The following is a 22,108-nucleotide window of genomic DNA, read 5'->3' as shown; positions in this document are numbered from 1 at the left end:
AACAAAAATATGCACAACCACCTTAACTTAATTCACCCTTATCATATCCAAAACTTAACCGAATGGCTCCCAAATTGAACCGACACGACGCCTACATCCTAGGATGAACCTAGGATAAGCTAAAAGCCTGCCCAAGCAGCCAGAACCACTCTCTTGAAATGTGCAATCAAAGGCCCTGCGCGAGGGCACTAAAATTCTGCACAAGTCCTCAACTATCTTAGCTCCTTACGAATGCTTTACCGAACTAATTTCCAAAATTTCAGCCTACCTTCTAACCTCATCACCACCCCTTAGATCACGCCGAACTCCCGAATCAAGTACTCACAACCAAAGCTAGCTCAAAAACCCATCCAATTATCGACTCACTCCTTCCACGCTTCCAACACTACATGGCCTCACTTCCAAACGCCTAAGCCATCATTTCCAGCCCCTCTAACCTTCTCAAAACTCATCCAAGTCACCATCTAGACTCCAATTCAACTAGCCTAGGCAGCCCTTAAGCATCATTCAATCCAAAATTCAGAAATGAGCTCAAACAACCCAAGACTAGTGGCTGAAAATTTCAAAATGCTCAAGCAGCATCAAGAAGCATCCAACACCCATAACATAGTTCATTTCAACACCAACTATGCATATAATTTTCGAGAATTGAGCATAAACCCTACTGAAGTTTTCTGAAATTTTGAAATGTCCAAGCACCAATTCACAAAACGCAAAATACTTGAAGAAAATGTTGGAAATCGGTGTTCAGATCAATTAGAATTGATACCCGGTGCAGCGGAAGTTTAAAAAATTTTCTTTTATTAATATGGAACGATTTCATATCTGGGTATCAAAACATTACGATAAAATTTGTGTAAGTAAAACAAATAATCACTATTAAATATTTTACCTTGAAATCTCGAAGCAAGATTATGGACACCAACAGAATTTAATTTGCTCTTGTTGTACATCCCAGGAACTGATGAACGAACGTTTCTTCAATCAGGTCCACGAATAGAAAAAAAAACCCTCTGATTGACTGCACTAGAAATCAATCAGAAGTTTGCGTAGAGAATAAACAGATATGATCTGTTAATTCAGATTGTAATTTTTCACAAAAACACAACCCGAATTTTTCTCCAAAAGGGAAAGAGGATTTCGAAAATCCCCTTGAAAATTCTAGAGTGTATTTTCGAAAATTGCAATATACAATGTATGTGATTTTTGAACCCAACACCTCTATTTATAGATAATTTCTAGTTATAATTGTATCAGGACTCCAACTCCTTAAAGCCCACAATCCATAACTTAAGCCCAACAAGTCAAGCCCGTTGTTATAGAAATTAATATAAAATTCATTGTGACTCCGATTGATAAACTGATTTTACCAATGTGCACAGAAACCATTTCTGCATCTTTTAGAGTCAAAATAATTTTTTGAATCCGAATTCAGTGATTTCCAAAAATGCCCATCCCTATGTCATTTTAGGAAATCCCACTCCCTTTAGTTAAGAAGTCCAACTTCTCTTTCATTAAATTTAACTCTTTAAATTTAACTATCTCTACGGGGTTTTAGTAATCCATTACTTGTGTAACCCTCAATGGTTCAGGAATACAGCTAGCCGTGGGCTCACAAGTCCTTGTGACTCGGAACAACAATTTCCGACTTACCCATCGAATCATGGTAAGAGCGCCTAGCAACATCGCCCCATGATTCCTTAGGTATTACTGATAGTGCCTGCAAGAACCAGTAGATTTTGGTTAGCGTACAGTACGGTCCCTTCATCCATATATCCCGATCGAATCAACAACCATTGGTATATCGAGAGTCATTCTAGATTCGATAACTATGCATTACATCTTGGAGATCAAATAGTGACATCGCATGCGTTACTAGGAAAACCCATTAACCTAAAACACATCATGTACTCTGGCCAGAGATTCGTCATACTAATATCTCCTCAGATCGCATAGGATATCCACACTCGCAAGTATGTGGTGAATCCTTGACAACAAAGCATCGACTCCTATATGTGTCGTAACTGTACCCAATCCCGACACCTGATGACCCCAATAGAGTCGGTAAACGAGTAAAAGTACAGTACTAGCATATAGAGTCTCAATGATGTTTCAAGTAATAAGGACTAATGGTGTACAACCAAAACCGCGGACTTTATCCACTCGATAAGTGATAACCACTTGGAAAGTCCGAATAGGGTAGTTCGATCATTCATCATATGAATATCCATTTGCATGCTTTGAACATCTCTATGTTCCATACCAATGAAACGTGGTACTCGGCATCGCAAATGCTAGTCTCAATCTCGAGCGATCCTTATCCTTATTTGCGGACGGCTCAATTGACTAGGAACAGTTTAGAATATACAGTGACTATAAGATGTGTTTCATGATAGCCATCCCCATGTGCTACCACATCTTACATACACTATAGTATATTCAAGGTCTTTATCAAAACAACAATAGTATATCATAATATAACAATATGAAGAAAGATAAAGTCAATGCCATTATAAAAGTGTAAATTATATTAAACAAAAGATTGTTTTACACAGAGTCATAAAAGCCCATAGCCACAAGTTGGCTAACCTGGCACCCACTCTTTCAATCTCCCACTTGCCCTAAAGCCAACTAGTCATACTACGTAATCCCATTGCTTCGCGATGTTTGTCAAACAATGGTCTTGGCAAGGGCTTAGTAAGCGGATCAGCGATATTGTCTGTAGAGGCCACTCTCTCGACATTGATGTCTCCTCTTTCCACGATCTCCCGGATGATGTGGTATTTCCTCAGTACGTGTTTGGACTTCTGAGCAATGGCACCCGTGTTGTCACAGTACACCAGGACTGGACCAACAGCTTCAGGAATTACACCCAACTCTTGGATGAATTTCCTTATCCAAACCGCCTCTTTAGCAGCAGCTGATGCTGCAATGTATTCTGCCTCAGTGGTGGAATCCGCTATGGTGTCCTGCTTGGAATTCTAACAAGAGACAGCACCGCCATTGAGCACGAATACAAATCCAGAGGTTGATTTCGAGTCATCCACGTCACATTGGAAGCTAGAGTCGGTATAGCCTTCCAACTTCAATTCTCTCCCTCCATAAACCATGAATAAATTCTTAGTCCTTCGCAAGTACTTAAGAATATCCTTCTCGGCTTTCCAATGCATTTGACCGGGATTGGCTTGGTATCTGCTCGTGACGCTCAGAGCATAGGCCACATCTGGTCTGGTAGATATCATCCCATACATGATACTACCTATGGCTGATGCATATGGCACGTGTGTCATCTTCTCTATCTCTTCGTCAGTCTTGGGACACATAGACTTGGATAGAGAAACTCCATGACACATAGGTAGATGTCCTCTCTTGGACTCATCCATAGAAAACCTTTTCAATATGGTGTCGATGTAGGTTGATTGAGTGAGTCCTATCATTCTTTTAGATCTATCTCTATAGATCTGAATTCCTAGAATATAGGATGCCTCACCTAAATCCTTCATCGAGAATCTACCTGATAACCATATCTTTGTTGACTGCAACATCCCTACATCATTCCCCATGAGTAGGATGTCATCAACATAAAGTACTAAGAATGTTACCGCATTCTTAACTACTTTCTTGTACACGCATGGTTCCTCCGGGTTCTTGATAAAACCAAAATCTTTTATCGTTTCATCAAATTTCTGTTTCCAACTTCTTGATGCTTGTTTGAGACCATAAATTGATCTCTGAAGCTTGCATACCTTATGCTAGCTTCCCATGGATGTGTATATCTCAGGCTGCATCATATAGATCTCTTCCTTAATGTTTCCATTAAGAAATGCAGTCTTTACATCCATTTGCCATATCTCATAGTCATACCATGCTGCTATGACAATGAGGATTCTTATGGACTTGAACATTGCGACTGGTGAAAAGGTTTCATCATAGTCAACTCCTTGTCTTTGAGTATAACCTTTTGCCACCAATCGTGCCTTGTAGGTCAATACCTTTCCATCAGGCCCAAGCTTTCTCTTGTAGATCCATTTGCACCCAATTGGAACAATTCCATCGGGAGGATCTACTAAATACCAAACTTGGTTAGAATGCATCGATTCTATTTCCAATTGCATAGCTTCAAGCCATAAATTTGAATCCGCATCAAAAATTGCTTCCTTGAAGTTTCTTGGATCACATCCAATGTCGGGTTCACTTTGATCCCCTTCAAGAAGAAGACCATATCTAATAAGAGGCCTAGAAGTCCTCTCGGATCTCCTAGTAGTAGGCGTGTCTTGTGATGATTCTTGAGGTGTAGGATCGCTATTTTGTATCTCGGGTTCTTCTCGAATTTCTTCGAGTACCATCATCTTGCCTTTCTTATCCAATAAGAACTCCTTCTCCAAGAAGGTGGCATTCCTTGAAACAAACACTTTTGTTTCAGCAGGATGATAGAAATAATATCCGATTGAATTCTTCGGATTCCCTACAAAATAACATAAGGTGGATCGACTATCCAACTTATCTCCCACTGTCTGCTTCACGTAAGCAGGACATCCCCAAATCCTCAAGTACGAATACTTAGGAGCTTTGCCATTCCATAACTCGTATGGTGTTTTATTTACTACTTTAGTGTGGACGTTGTTTAACAACAATACCACCGTTTCAAGCGCGTAGCCCCAAAATGAAGGTGGGAGCTCAGTGAAGCTCATCATGGATCGAACCATGTCCAACAAAGTTCGATTGCGACACTCTGAAAAACCATTAAGTTGAGGTGTCATAGGAGGAGTCCACTGAGAGAGAATCCCATTCTCTTTTAGATAGTCCAAAAACTCGGTACTTAAGTATTCTCCACCTCGATCCGATCGAAGTGCCTTAATACTTTTACCTAGTTTGTTTTCTACTTCAGCCTTGAATTCTTTGAACCTTTCAAATGCTTCAGACTTATATTTCATTAAATATAAATACCCATACCTAGAATGATCATCAGTAAAGGTAATGAAGTAGGTGTTGCCACATTTAGTACCAATCCTAAATGGACCGCAAACATCTGTATGGATCAAATCCAACAGATTTTGACTACGCTCAGGTTTCCCTTTGAAAGGAGATTTAGTCATTTTTCCCTTTAGGCAGGACTCACAAGTAGGTAGAGAGTTAATATCAGACATATCAAACATGCCCTCTCCCACTAGCTTGTTCATCCTCCTTGAGGAAATATGACCTAGCCTAGCATGCCAAAGGTTTGCCGGGTTTTGACTATCGTCCTTCCTTTTAATTGTTGTTACCGGTTTATCAACATAATTAATTGGAACGTCTTTTAATTTTAAGCTATATAGATCGTTTTCAAGTTGTCCATTTCCAATCAAACATTCATTCTTGTAAATATTGCAAATCACATTCACAAAATTGCAAGAAAAACCATCTCTATCAAGCATAAAAATAGATATAATGTTTTTGACCAAATCCGGAACATATAAAACATCTCTCAAAAATAACTTAAAATCGTTCTGCAAAACTAAATAAATTTCTCCTATAGCTTTGGCTTCGACTCTAGAACCATTCCCGAGCCTTAGCTGGGTCTCACCCATCCTTAGCTTACGACTTCTTGTCATCACCTGCAAATCATCGCAAATGTGAGATCCACATCCGGTATCCAATACCCAAGAAGAAGTATTAAGCGAAACATTTATTTCAATGTAAAACATACCCTTTGCAGTTCGCAACTGTTTGAGGTATTCCTTGCAGTTACGTTTCCAATGACCGGGTTTCTTGCAGTAATGGCAAACGTTTTCATCTTTTATCTCAATTGAAGCCTTGGCCTTTCCCTTCTTATTTGGTACAATCTTCTTGGGCGGGGCAGAACGTTTCTTACCCTTTCCACTTGGTCCTTTCTCAGAGTTAGAAGAGGAGCCAACCAAGAGTATCGGTTTATCCTTCTTTAGTATGGCTTCATATGTGACAAGCATATTGACCATCTCTTCAAGGGTGGCCTCTATCTTGTTAATATTGAAGTTCATCACAAAACCGTCAAACGATGAAGGAAGTGATAGAAGCAACAAGTCCGCGCTAAGTTCATGCTCCAAAGTCAAGTCGAGTGTTACCAACTTTTCAATGAGCCCAATCATGTGCACCCCATGCTCACGGACCGAAGTCCCATCTCGCATGCGGCTCGTCATGAGCTCTCTGACGGTGGCATACCTCTCCGACCTTGACTGAGCTCCAAAAAGTTCCTTGAGGTGCACGTGTATGTCAGCAGCATTCACGACATCCTCAAATCGCCTCTGGAGTTCATCAGACATTGAAGCTTGCATATAGCATTTAGCCTTGATATCATGGTCCCACCATTGATCAAGTTTTGCCAATTCTTTCGGACTTATGTTAGCCGGTGCTTCCTTTGGAGGATTCTTTTCTAACACGTAGAAAATTTTCTCCGAGTTTAGAATAATTTTCAACTTACGGAACCATTCCATATAGTTTGCGTTAGTCAATTTGTTTTGTTCGAGAATTGAAAACAGTGGATTGCGTGGATTCATCGTAATATAATACTGAAGAGGAAACAGACAATAATCAGTGATTTGTTTAATTAATTTACTAAGACATAAAATATGGCGAATTTTATTTTATGAATTACACTCCCACTATTTTAACGATTTCACTACCCTCTAGTGAAAACGGGAAACTGTTTTTCTTAGTGAGAACATGGAGTCCAATTGACAAATCATGATCCCGAATAATATCAGCCAACCATAATTTTCAAAAGGTAGAGCCCAATTACTTCCAAAGTAACCCCCATGTTTTTATCTCATGTCCAATAAGGGCCCAATAATATGACGCCGTTTATTGTGACATTTCAAGATAACCCATCAATATTAAGTTGTGATGGACGGTCGCCATGTGGATCCCCAATAATATGAGCCAATCCCATGGGAGTTCCACCCAACTTACAACATGTGTCGATCCAATGTACAGCTTTACGACGAACGGGCCCCCCCAATAATATGAGCCGGACCGTATTCGCGGGTAGCATCTCATACTTTGATCGTTGATGGAAGGTAGGAATATTTAAACAATATTTAAATTCCCTTTTTATTAATCTTGATATCAATTTTAAATCATATTTAAAATGAGGGATTTTTAATTTTGAAAATTTGTCTCATCATGAAATTTATGTATGCTTGCGGGATTCATACAATTTTGTCTAAACATGCATACATCAATAATATCATATATTATTTAAGGATGATCGATCCCATTAACTAATCGACCCGTGGTTGCCAATCACGAGTCTAAGTCCAATCCTAGGTGATATGCAAGTATGCAATGCAATCCTATTACATTGTGCTTCAAATTTACATTTCTTCGGTCTTCATTGTCTGCTGGGCCCGCCATTTCTTCAAATCTTTGTCTCCCACTAAGTCTAATAAATTTACAATAAATTTCGATGACAAATATGCGATACATTTTTGTTGGATAACTGGCGTTCAGATCAATCACGATTGATACCCGGTGCAGCGGAAGTTTAAAAATTTTATCATGGAACGATTCCATGGTGTGGGTATCAACCATTCAACGATTAAATTATTGTGTGTGTAAAATTCAAATAACAATTAATTAAATTTTACCTCCAATCTCGAAGCGAGATTAATGGACACCACACAGATTTCTCTGCGCTTCTTGTATCTCCCAGGAACTGATGAACTCCTTCAATCAGGTCCACGAATGGGGTTTAAATCCCTCTGACAGATTGCACTAGAAAATCTGTCAGAAGTTTTCTGCGAAGAGATTAAACGAATCTGATTCGTTATTCCTGACTGCAATTAAAAATCACAGACCGGAAATTCTCTGACAGAGCAAGGAGGGGGCGGCCGAATTGTGAGAGAGAGAGGAGGCTAGGGTTTCGAATTCTGTCTCTCAAAATAATGACCTGTTGTGTCTAATTTCTGTACTGCAATAACTTATTTATAATGCAGGCCACTAACAGCTTAGGGCCCATTAGTCATAAGTTAAGGCCCGACAAGCAAAGCCCGCACGTTCAGAAATTAATATAAAATTCATCGTGACTCCGATTGATGAACCGATTTCACCAATGTGCACAGAAACCATTTCTGCACATTTTAAAGTCAAAATAAATTTTCCTGAATCCGAATTCAGTGGTTTCCAAAAATGTCCATCCCTATGTCATTTTAGGAAATCCTACTCCCTTACTCTTATTTAAGAAGTCCAACTCCTTAGTTCATTAAATTTAACTCTTTAAATTTAACTATCTCAACGGGGATTAAAACTCCATTACACTGTGTGACCCTCAATGGTTCAGGGATACAGCTAGCCGTGGGCTCACAACTCCTTGTGACTCGGAACAACACTTTCCGACTTGCCCAACGAATCATGGTAAAGCGCCTAGCAACATCGCCCCATGATTCCCTAGGTATCACTGATAGTGCCTACAAGAACCAGTAGATTTTGGTTAGCGTACAGTACGGTCCCTTCATCCATATATCCAGATCGAATCAACAACCATTGGTATATCGAGAGTCGCTCAAGATTCGATAACTATGCAATACATCTTGAAGATCAAATTAGTGACATCGCATGTGCTACTAAGAAACCATTTCTTAAATCACATCAAGTACTCTGGCCAGAGATTTGTCACACTAATATCTCCTCAGATCGCATAGGATATCCACACTCGCAAGTATGTGGTGAATCCTTGACAACAATGCATTGACTCCTATATGTGTCGTAACTGTACCCAATCTCGACACCTGATGACCCCCATAGAGTCGGTAAACGAGTCAAAGCACAGCACTAGCATATAGAGTCTCCATGATGTTTCAAGTCGTAAGGACTAATGGTGTACAACCAAAACCGCGGACTTTATCCACTCGATAAGTGATAACCACTTGGAAAGTCCGGATAGGGTAGTTCGATTATTCATCCTATGAATATCCATTTGCATGCTTCGAACATCTCCATGTTCCCTACCAATGAAACGTGGTACTCCGCATCACAAATGCTAGTCTCAAACTCGAGCGATCCTTATCCTTATTATCGGACGGCTCAATCGACTAGGAACGGTTTTAGAATATACAGTGACTATAAGATGTATTTCATGATAGACATCCCCATGTTCTACCACATCTTACATACACTATAGTATATTCAAGGTCTTTATCAAAACAACAATAGTATATCACAATATAACAATATGAAGTAATATAAAGTCATTGCCATTAATAAAAATGTAAATAATATTAAACAAAAGATTGTTTATACAAAGAGTCATCAAAGCCCATAGCCACACAGTTGGCTCACTGGGCACCCACTCTTACAATCTCCCACTTGCCCTATAGCCAACTAGTCATACTACGTAGACCCATTGCTTCGCGATGTTTGTCAAACAATGGTCCTGGCAAAGGCTTAGTAAGCGGATCAGCGATATTGTCTGCAGAGGCCACTCGTTTGACAATGATGTCTCCTCTTTCCACAATCTCCCGGATTATGTGGTATTTCCTCAGTACGTGTTTGGATCTTTGATGAGACCTTGGTTCCTTTGCTTGAGCAACGGCACCTGTGTTGTCACAGTACACCGGGACTGGACCAACAAATTCAGGAATAACGCCCAACTCTTGGACGAACTTCCTCATCCAAACGGCCTCTTTAGCAGCAGCTGATGCTGCAATGTATTCAGCCTCAGTGGTGGAATCCGCTGTGGTGTCCTGCTTGGAACTCTTCCAAGAGACAGCACCGCCATTGAGCATGAACACAAATCCAGAGGTTGACTTCGAGTCATCCACATCACTTTGGAAGCTAGAGTCGGTATAGCCTTCCAATTTGAGATCTCGTCCTCCATACACCATGAACATATTCTTAGTCCTTCGTAAGTACTTAAGAATGTCCTTCACGGCTTTCCAATGCATTTGACCAGGATTAGACTGATATCTGCTCGTGACACTCAGAGCAAATGCTACATCCGGTCTGGTAGATATCATCCCATACATGATACTACCTATAGCTGACGCATATGGTACATGTGTCATATTCTCTATCTCTGCATCAGTCTTGGGACACATAGACTTGGATAGAGAAACTCCATGACACATGGGTAGATGTCCTCTTTTGGACCCATCCATTGAAAACCGTTTCAATATGGTATCGATGTAGGTTGATTGAGTGAGTCCTATCATTCTCTTAGACCTATCTCTATAGATCTGTATCCCAACAATGTAGGATGCCTCTCCCAAATCCTTCATCGAAAATCTACCTGATAACCATATCTTTGTTGACTGCAACATCCCTACATCATTCCCAATGAGTAGGATGTCATCAACATAAAGTACTAAGAATGTCACCGCATCCTTAACTACTTTCTTGTACACGCAAGGTTCCTCCGGGTTCTTGATGAAACCAAAATCTTTTATTGTTTCATCAAATTTCTGGTTCCAACTTCTTGATGCTTGTTTTAGACCATAAATTGATCTCTGAAGCTTGCATACCTTATGCTCGCTTCCCATGGATGTGTACCCCTCAGGCTGCTTCATATAGATTTCTTCCTTAATGTCTCCATTAAGAAAAGCAGTCTTCACATCCATTTGCCATATCTCATAGTCATACCATGCAGCTATGGCAATCAGGATTCTTATGGACTTGAACATTGCAACTGGTGAAAAGGTTTCATCATAGTCAACTCCTTGCCTTTGAGTATAACCTTTCGCCACCAATCGCGCCTTGTAGGTCAATACCTTACCATCAGGCCCAAGCTTTCTCTTGTAGATCCATTTACACCCTATTGGAACAATTCCATCGGGAGGATCTACTAAAGACCAAACTTGGTTTGTATGCATCGAATCCAATTCTGACTGCATAGCTTCAAGCCATAAATTCGAATCCGCATCAGAAATTGCTTCCTTGAAGTTTCTTGGATCACATCCAATGTCGGGTTCATCTTGATCCCCTTCAAGAAGAAGACCATATCGAACTGGAGGTCTAGAAGTCCTTTCGGATCTTCTAGGTGCAGGCGTGTCCAGCAATGGTTCCTGAGGTGTAGGATCGTTATTTTGTATTTCGGGTTCTTCTCGAACTTCTTCGAGTTCCATCATCTCGCCTTTCTTATCCAATAAGAACTCCTTCTCCAAGAAGGTGGCATTCCTAGAAACAAACACCTTTGTTTCAGCAGGATAATAGAAATAATATCCGATTGAATTCTTCGGATACCCTACAAAATAACATAAGCTGGATCGACTATCCAACTTATCTCCCACTGTCCGCTTCACGTAAGCAGGACATCCCCAAATCCTCAAGTACGAATACTTAGGAGCTTTGCCATTCCATAACTCGTATGGTGTTTTGTCCACTGCTTTAGTGTGGACGTTGTTCAACAACAATACCGCTGTTTCAAGCGCATAGCCCCAAAACGAAGGTGGAAGCTCAGTGAAGCTCATCATAGATCGAACCATGTCCAACAAAGTTCGATTACGACGTTCCGATACACCATTAAGCTGTGGTGTCATAGGAGGAGTCCACTGAGAGAGAATCCCATTCTCTTTCAGATAGTCCAAAAACTCGGTACTCAAGTATTCTCCACCTCGATCCGATCGAAGTGCTTTAATACTTTTACCTAGCTTGTTTTCTACTTCAGCCTTGAATTCTTTGAACTTTTCAAATGCTTCAGACTTATATTTCATTAAATATAAATACCCATACCTTGAATAATCATCAGTAAAGGTAATGAAGTAGGTGTGGCCATGTTGAGTCCCTACTCTAAATGGACCACAAACATCTGTATGGATCAAATCCAACAGATTCTGACTACGCTCAGGTTTCCCCTTAAAAGGAGATTTAGTCATTTTTCCTTTTAGGCAGGATTCACAAGTAGGTAGAGAATTAATATCAGACATATCAAACATGCCCTCTCCCACTAGCTTGTTCATCCTCCTTGAGGAAATATGACCTAGCCTAGCATGCCAAAGGTTTGCCGGGTTTTGACTATCGATTTTCCTTTTGTTTGTTGTCGCCGGTTTATCAACATAATTCACTGGAACGTCTTTTAGTTTTAAGTTGTATAGATCGTTTTCAAGTTGTCCATTTCCAATTAAACATTCATTCTTGTAAATATTGCAAATCCCATTCACAAAATTGCAAGAATAACCATCTCTATCAAGCATAGAAATAGAAATAATGTTTTTAATTAAATCTGGCACAAATAAAACATCTCTTAACAATAATTTAAAACCGTTCTGCAAAGTCAAACAAACATCTCCAATGGCCGTAGCTTCAACTCTGGAACCATTCCCGAGCCTCAGCTGGGTCTCACCCATTCTAAGCCTGCGACTTCTTGTCATCACCTGCAAATCATTGCAAATGTGAGATCCACATCCGGTATCCAATACCCAAGAAATTGTATTAAGTGACATGTTTATTTCAATATAGAACATACCCTTTGCAGTTCCCAACTGCTCAAGATATTCCTTGCAGTTGCGCTTCCAATGACCCGGCTTCTTGCAGTAATGGCAAACATCCTTGGATTTTCCATTGTTTGAAGCCTTTGTCTTTTGCTTCTTCTCGGGCTCGACTTTATTGGGTGGGGTAGAACGTTTCTTGCCCTTCATACTTGGCCCCTTCTTCGCAGAAGATGAGGAGCCCACCAAGAAAGCTGGCTTATCCTTCTTAAGTGTGGATTCATATGTAACGAGCATATTGACCATCTCTTCAAGGGTGGCCACTATCTTGTTCATATTAAAATTTATCACAAATCCATCAAATGAAGAAGGAAGAGACAGAAGCAATAAATCCACATTGAGTTCATGCTCCAACACCAAATCTAGGGTCGCCAACTTCTGTATGAGCCAAATCACTCGTACCCCATGATCACGGACCGAAGTCCCTTCACGCATGCGGCACGTCATCAACTCCTTAACAGTAGCGAACCTTTCAGCCCTCGACTGAGCCCCAAAAAGTTCCTTGAGTTGCGCATGAATGTCAGCAGCATTCACCGTGTCCTCAAATCGCCTCTGGAGTTCATCAGACATCGAGGCTTGCATATAGCATTTGGTCTTGATGTCATGGTCACACCATGCATCAAGTTTGGCCAATTCCTCCGGACTTATGTCAGCTGGTGCTTCCTTCGGAGGTGCTTTCTCTAACACGTAGAGCATTTTCTCCGAAGTTAAGACAATCTTCAACTTCCGGAACCATTCCGTATAGTTGGCGCCAGTCAACTTGTTTTGTTCGAGGATCGAGAATAATGGATTTCGCGAATTCATTGTATGAAATACTGAAAAGAAAAACAGACATATATCAATGATTGTTTAACAATTTACTAAGACATAAAATAGGCGAATTTAATTTTATGAATCTCACTCCCACTATTTTAACGATTTCACTACCCTCTAGTGAAAACGGGAAACTTTTTCCTTAGTGAGAACATGGAGTCCAATTGACAAACTTATGGTCCCGAATAATATCAGCCAACCATAATTCTCAAAAGGTAGAGCCCAATTGCTTCCAAAGCAACCCCCATGTGTTTACCTCATGTCCAATAAGGGCCCAATAATATGACGCCGTTTAAAGTGACATGTCAAGATGACCCATCAATATTAAGTTGTGATGGACGGTCGCCATGTGGATCCCCCAATAATATGAGCCGATCCCATGGGAGTTCCACCCAACTTACAACATTTGTCGATCCAATGTACAGCTTTCCGACGGACGGGCCCCCCCAATAATATGAGCTGGACCGTATCCGCGGGTAGCATCACATACATTGACCGTTGATGGAAGGTGGGAACATTTAAACAAATTTAAATTTCCTTTATTTATCTTGATATAAATTTTAAATCATATTTAAAATGAGGGATTTTTAATTATAAAAATATTTGTCTCATCATATTCATTTTATTGCATGCTTGCCGGATTCACGCAATTTATGTCTAAACATGCATACAATCATAATATCAAATATTATATAGGATGATCGATTCCATTTCTAATTGACCCGTGGTTGCCAATCACGGGTCTTAGTCCAATCCTAGGTAATATGCAGTATGCAATGCAATCCTATTACATGTGCTTCCAATTTACATTTCTTCAGTCTTTATTGTCTGCTGGGCCCACCGTCTTCAAATCTTGATCTCCCACTAAATCTAATGCATTTACAATAAATAACAATGACAAGTAGGGGATACATTTTTAGGGGTGGGAACGGGCTATAAACCAAGCCCACTTTTATTACATATGACATTCATATCGGGCCATAAACCAGGCCCATTAATAAAACCAACAACAATAAAAACAAAATGTAAATTCCTAACATACACCTACAAAATTGGTCATGGCAATCGATCATCCTTATCCAATAACATTTAATTCAAAATTAATTTATTGGATAACATGCAGTGGCAATTCAAATTTAAACAAGATAAAATCATATTTTATATAAAATCTCATTTCACATATAAAATCATATTTTATCTCTATATCAAATAAAATCATATTTTATCTATAAAATCCAATTTTACAAATAAAATCATATTTTACTCAATATATCATAAGATCATATCTTATCATCAATTGTACCAAAATAATTGATTTCAAAATTCAATTTACGGATAAAATATTAAAATTTTCCAAAAATTCAAATTTATCCAAAATCAATTTTAAAATTTACGGACTCGAACAATTCGATCAGAAATCTCGTGAACCAATCAAAAACAATTTTTGATCGGACCAAAAATAAAATTTTAACATATTAAAACTAATTTTTAATAAAAATAATAATTTTTCCCGCGGGCCGCCCGGGACACTCCCGGGCCGGCCCGCACCCGGGGCGCGGGCCGGGGGCAGCCCGGCTGCCCCCTTAGGGCAGCAACAATTGCTGCCCTGGCGGCGCCTGGCGCCGCCGCTGGGTGGCGCCGAGCGCCGCCCCTGGGCGGCGACGGTCGCCGTCCTGGGCGGCGCCATGCGCCCCCTTTGGGCGGCGCCGTGCGCCGCCCGGGGCAGCAACAATTGCTGCCCCACCGGGCAGCGATCCAATCGCTGCCCGGGTTTTGCCCCGGAAAATTTTTTTTTTTTTATTTAAAAATATTTATTTTGTTTTCCAAAAACCGAGATTCAAAAATTTTGTACAATCGATTAATTTAATCGTTTGATCTGAGCAACCTGGCTCTGATACCACTGTTGGATAACTGGCGTTCAGATCAATCACGATTGATACCCGGTGCAGCGGAAGTTTAAAAATTTTATCATGGAACGATTCCATGGTGTGGGTATCAACCATTCAACGATTAAATTATTGTGTGTGTAAAATTCAAATAACAATTAATTAAATTTTACCTCCAATCTCGAAGCGAGATTAATGGACACCACACAGATTTCTCTGCGCTTCTTGTATCTCCCAGGAACTGATGAACTCCTTCAATCAGGTCCACGAATGGGGTTTAAATCCCTCTGACAGATTGCACTAGAAAATCTGTCAGAAGTTTTCTGCGAAGAGATTAAACGAATCTGATTCGTTATTCCTGACTGCAATTAAAAATCACAGACCGGAAATTCTCTGACAGAGCAAGGAGGGGGCGGCCGAATTGTGAGAGAGAGGAGGCTAGGGTTTCGAATTCTGTCTCTCAAAATAATGACCTGTTGTGTCTAATTTCTGTACTGCAATAACTTATTTATAATGCAGGCCACTAACAGCTTAGGGCCCATTAGTCATAAGTTAAGGCCCGACAAGCAAAGCCCGCACGTTCAGAAATTAATATAAAATTCATCGTGACTCCGATTGATGAACCGATTTCACCAATGTGCACAGAAACCATTTCTGCACATTTTAAAGTCAAAATAAATTTTCCTGAATCCGAATTCAGTGGTTTCCAAAAATGTCCATCCCTATGTCATTTTAGGAAATCCTACTCCCTTACTCTTATTTAAGAAGTCCAACTCCTTATTTCATTAAATTTAACTCTTTAAATTTAACTATCTCAACGGGGATTAAAACTCCATTACACTGTGTGACCCTCAATGGTTCAGGGATACAGCTAGCCGTGGGCTCACAACTCCTTGTGACTCGGAACAACACTTTCCGACTTGCCCAACGAATCATGGTAAAGCGCCTAGCAACATCGCCCCATGATTCCCTAGGTATCACTGATAGTGCCTACAAGAACCAGTAGATTTTGGTTAGCGTACAGTACGGTCCCTTCATCCATATATCCCGATCGAATCAACAACCATTGGTATATCGAGAGTCGCTCAAGATTCGATAACTATGCAATACATCTTGAAGATCAAATTAGTGACATCGCATGTGCTACTAAGAAACCATTTCTTAAATCACATCAAGTACTCTGGCCAGAGATTTGTCACACTAATATCTCCTCAGATCGCATAGGATATCCACACTCGCAAGTATGTGGTGAATCCTTGACAACAATGCATTGACTCCTATATGTGTCGTAACTGTACCCAATCTCGACACCTGATGACCCCCATAGAGTCGGTAAACGAGTCAAAGCACAGCACTAGCATATAGAGTCTCCATGATGTTTCAAGTCGTAAGGACTAATGGTGTACAACCAAAACCGCGGACTTTATCCACTCGATAAGTGATAACCACTTGGAAAGTCCGGATAGGGTAGTTCGATTATTCATCCTATGAATATCCATTTGCATGCTTTGAACATCTCCATGTTCCCTACCAATGAAACGTGGTACTCCGCATCGCAAATGCTAGTCTCAAACTCGAGCGATCCTTATCCTTATTATCGGACGGCTCAATCGACTAGGAACGGTTTTAGAATATACAGTGACTATAAGATGTATTTCATGATAGACATCCCCATGTTCTACCACATCTTACATACACTATAGTATATTCAAGGTTTTTATCAAAACAACAATAGTATATCACAATATAACAATATGAAGTAATATAAAGTCATTGCCATTAATAAAAGTGTAAATAATATTAAACAAAAGATTGTTTATACAAAGAGTCATCAAAGCCCATAGCCACACAGTTGGCTCACTGGGCACCCACTCTTACAATTTTTAGGGGTGAGAACGGGCCATAAACCAGGCCCACTTTTATTACATATAACAATCATATTGGGCTATAAAACAAGCCCATTAATAAACACCAACAACAATAAGACAAATGTAAATCACCTAACATACACCTAAAACATTGGTCATGACAATCGATCATCCTTTATCCATTAATTAATTCAATAATTAAACAATTGGATAAACATGCAAAGGCATCATAACTTAAAAGATAAAATCATATTTTATCTTATCCATCCATAAGATCATATCTTATCATCAATTGTACCAAAATAATTAATTTTATAAAATTTAATTTAACGGATAAAATTTATAAATTTTCCAAAAATTCAAATTTATCCAAAAATCAATTTTAAAATTTTCGAACTCGAACAATTCGATCCGATGCCTCGTGAACCAATCAAAAACAATTTTTGATCGGATCAAAAACTAGAATTTCAAAAAATTAAAATTTTAATTAAAAATTAAAAAAAAATAAATTTTCCGGGCTGCCCGGGACAATCCCGGGCAGCCCGCGCCCCAATAAGGGGCCCGGGCTGGGCAGCCCGTCGCTGCCCCTTGGGCAGCGACGATCGCTGCCCGATTTGCACATTAAAATTTAATTTTAAATTTTCGTTTTGTTTCAAAAACCGAGGCTTAAAAATTTTGTACAATCGATTAATTTAATCGTTTGATCTGAGCAACCTGGCTCTGATACCACTGTTGGAAATCGGTGTTCAGATCAATTAGAATTAATACCTGGTGCAGCGGAAGTTTTAAAAATTTTATTTTATTAATATGGAACGATTCCATATCTGGGTATCAAAACTTTACGATTAAATTTGTGTAAGTAAAACAAATAATCACTATTAAATATTTTACCTTGAAATCTCGAAGCGAGATTATGGACACCAACAGAATTTAATCTGCTCTTGTTGTATATCCCAAGAACTGATGAACGAACGTTTCTTCAATCAGGTCCACGAATAGAAAACAAAACCCTCTGATTGACTGCACTAGAAATCAATCAGAAGTTTGCGTAGAGAATAAACAGATATGATCTGTTAATTCAGATTGTAATTTTTCACAAAAACACAACCCGAATTTTTCTCCAAAAGGGACAGAGGATTTCGAAAATCCCCTTGAAAATTCTAGAGGGTATTTTCGAAAATTGCAATATACAATGTGTGTGATTTTCGAACCCAACACCTCTATTTATAGATAATTTCTAGTTATAATTGTATCAGGACTCTAACTCCTTAAAGCCCACAATCCATAACTTAAGCCCAACAAGCCAAGCCCGTTGTTATAGAAATTAATATAAAATTCATCGTGACTCCGATTGATAAACTGATTTTACCAATGTGCACAGAAACCATTTCTGCATCTTTTAGAGTCAAGATAATTTTTCTGAATTCGAATTAAGTGATTTCCAAAAATGCCCATCCCTATGTCATTTTAGGAAATCTCACTCCCTTTAGTTAAGAAGTCCAAATTCTCTTTCATTAAATTTAACTATTTAAATTTAACTATCTCTACGGGGTTTTAGTAATCCATTACTTGTGTAACCCTCAATGGTTCAGGAATACAGCTAGCCGTGGGCTCACAACTCCTTGTGACTCGGAACAACAATTTCCGACTTACCCATCGAATCATGGTAAGAGCGCCTAGAAACATCGCCCCATGATTCCCTAGGTATTACTGATAGTGCCTGCAAGAACCAGTAGATTTTGGTTAGCGTATAGTACGGTCCCTTCATCCATATATCCCGATCGAATCAACAACCATTGGTATTTCGAGAGTCGTTCTAGATTCGATAACTATGCATTACATCTTGGAGATCAAATAGTGACATCGCATGTGTTACTAGGAAAACCCATTAACCTAAAACACATCATGTACTCTGGCTAGATATTTGTCACACTAATATCTCCTCAGATCGCATAGGATATCCACACTCGCAAGTATGTGGTGAATCCTTGACAACAAAGCATCGACTCCTATATGTGTCGTAACTGTACCCAATCCCGACACCTGATGACCCCAATAGAGTCGGTAAAAGAGTCAAAGTACAGTACTAGCATATAGAGTCTCAATGATGTTTCAAATAATAAGGACTAATGGTGTACAACCAAAACCACGGACTTTATCCACTCGATAAGTGATAACCACTTGGAAAGTCCGAATAGGGTAGTTCGATCATTCATCATATGAATATCCATTTGCATGCTTTGAATATCTCTATGTTCCATACCAATGAAACGTGGTACTCGACATCGCAAATGCTAGTCTCAATCTCGAGCGATCCTTATCCTTATTTGCGGACGGCTCAATTGACTAGGAAAAGTTTAAAATATACAGTGACTATAAGATGTGTTTCATGATAGTCATCCCCATGTGCTACCACATCTTACATACACTATAGTATATTCAAGGTCTTTATCAAAACAATAATAGTATATCATAATATAACAATATGAAGAAAGATAAAGTCAATGCCATTATAAAAGTGTAAATTATATTAAACAAAAGATTGTTTTACATAGAGTCATAAAAGCCCATAGCCACAAGTTGGCTAACCTGGCACCCACTCTTTCAGAAAACATGGTACACAACATAATATCTTCACTCGGTGGTCAAAAGAAATGTTTATTGTAGCGACCCGACCCGGATCCACTACCTAATCAGATTTAAGAGCATAATTAAGCATGCATTAAATAAAATCGCTGCGGAAGACTTAAATACATGCAGACCGGCAGAATACAACCGGCTAATCAAACTCTATTTATACAACACAATCGAAATACTTTAAATAAAACCTACAGCTAATCCTGCTGTATTCAAGGTCACTGGCTACTCCAGGCTCCTGGTGCTCAATCCTGCACCTACACCTGCCCCGTCGAATAGGGTATCCAGATACACAGAAAATATTGAACGTGAGCTCTAAGATCAATACGAAAGCACGGATAAACATACAAATATGATGCATGCAAATGACAGGGTATCCATATCTGGGATAACTGTATACGAACTACTCAGACTGGCGCCTGGGATATAAGCTCGTCACATTGGGGTAGCTAACCACTGTGTGCGACCACTCATTCCCGAATCTTGGACGCGGACCACGGAGTCCTTCAGGTATCAGTACCTAGGGGTACTCGGTATCAAACGTCCTAACAGGGCTGAGCAACCCTAACTGGCTCATCTCGAAAGATATACAGATGTACAAGCACAAGATGATATGCACATGCCGCATAACAATAATAACATGCAAACACATAAATGCAACATATAAGCATGCATATCCGCTGACAATCTCAGTCAGTACTTACGTACCTTTCTAAGGCAGTCCTAGTAGTCCCACTCTAGGTTCCAAGCCTATCATCAAGTCTACAATACAAATACCCATGCATCATTCAATAAGCTCTAAAAGCCTTAACTAAGCTATTGCATACTCCTAAATAATTTAAGGAGACCATAGCTATACCTGCGTCCGTCGTTAGCCCACTGATGGAGACTATCCCGCAACTAGGGGCACACCCCTGCTGCAGCTCCACAGCCTCGAGCACTACTCCGCTACACGAGCGCTGCTCCGCTACTCGAGAACTGCTCCGCTACTATGTCAGACACTGTCTGACTATACTAAAATATATTCCCTACTCCAACTCTAAAATAAGAGTACCCAAAGCCCTAAAATAGAGCTACTAGGCGAAGGAGAGGAACTCGGAATTGGCAAGAAATGAGGAGCTCGGACCTCATATTTATAGGCATCAATCGGAAGCTCCGTTCCTTGATCGAAAGCTCCGAACGTGTAGATCGGAAGCTCCGTTCCCCCGATCGGAAGCTTCGTTTGCTACGTGTCAATTCGGTCCACATGCAACCACACACCTATCACCGACAGCCATCGGAAGCTCTGATCCTGATCGGACGTTCCAATCTCCCTGCTTCCGATGTGGTTCCGAACTCACCATGATCGGAAGTTCCGATCCTGGATCGGTGGTTTCGATCTCACTCGAATCTTGGGACCCTCCAAACCATTTTCGAGTGTTTTGGATCCATTTCTGGACTCCGTTAACCCTTCTGGAATTTCCTTAATCATGTTTTACTTAATCCAAACATAATTACACGATTTAATACTTATTAATCGTTAATTCTGGATACGGGCTACTACATTCTCCCCCACTTAAGATATTTCATCCTCGAAATCAGATCTTAAGTACCGAATGAAAACAACTCAGGATGTTCTGAACACATCCTACTCTCAAGTTCCCAAATAGCTTCCTCAGTACTTCAATGTCGTCATTGAACTATCAATCAGAGGAATAACTTTATTACGCAAGACCTTATCCTTATGATCTAGGATACGAGTAGGTCTTTCCACGTAAATCAAATCAGTATCCTCTTGAATCTCAGACCACTGCAGAATATGAGACTGATCCACCACATATCATCGCAACAGAGATACGTGAAATACGTCGTAAATACTGGGAAAATAAGGTAGCAAAGCTAGCCGATAATACAAATTGCCAATGCTCTCGAACGAACCATAAACCTAGGAGATAACTTGCCCTTAAGGCCAAATCTGATAATCCTGCAGAAAGGTGACATTCTCAGAGTTACTTTCTCCCCCAGCATCAAGCTGCAAAGGCTCACGCTTAGTATCTGGCATAGCTATCCCGACGATCCTGTGCACTCTTAATCCGTTTCTTGGTCTGATCAACTAAGTCTGCTAACTGCTTGACTAACTCCAGTCCTTCAGTCTGTCTCTCCCCCAATTCTCCCCTAGAAGGGTGGAGTATGACAATGTCGTCCGTACAACGCCTCAAATGGTGTCATTCCAAAGCTACTATGATAGCTGTTGTTGTACGCGAACTCAATCAATGGCAACTGATCCTGCCAGACTGAACCAAAATCTATAACACATGCTCGCAGCATATCCTTCAAAGTAAGGATTGTGCGGTCTGACTGACCATCTGTCTCCGGATGATATGTATTACTCAAACTGAGAGTAATGCCCATTACACGTCGAACCCTCCCCCAAAATCTGGAAGTAAACCTGGGGCCTCGATCACTGATAATGCTCATAGGCACTCCATGA

Source organism: Henckelia pumila, chromosome 4, assembly GCF_033568475.1.
Source record: "Henckelia pumila isolate YLH828 chromosome 4, ASM3356847v2, whole genome shotgun sequence".
Lineage (NCBI taxonomy): Eukaryota > Viridiplantae > Streptophyta > Magnoliopsida > Lamiales > Gesneriaceae > Henckelia > Henckelia pumila.
The sequence above is the reverse complement of the archived record's forward strand: the minus strand, read 5'-3'. Positions refer to the sequence as shown.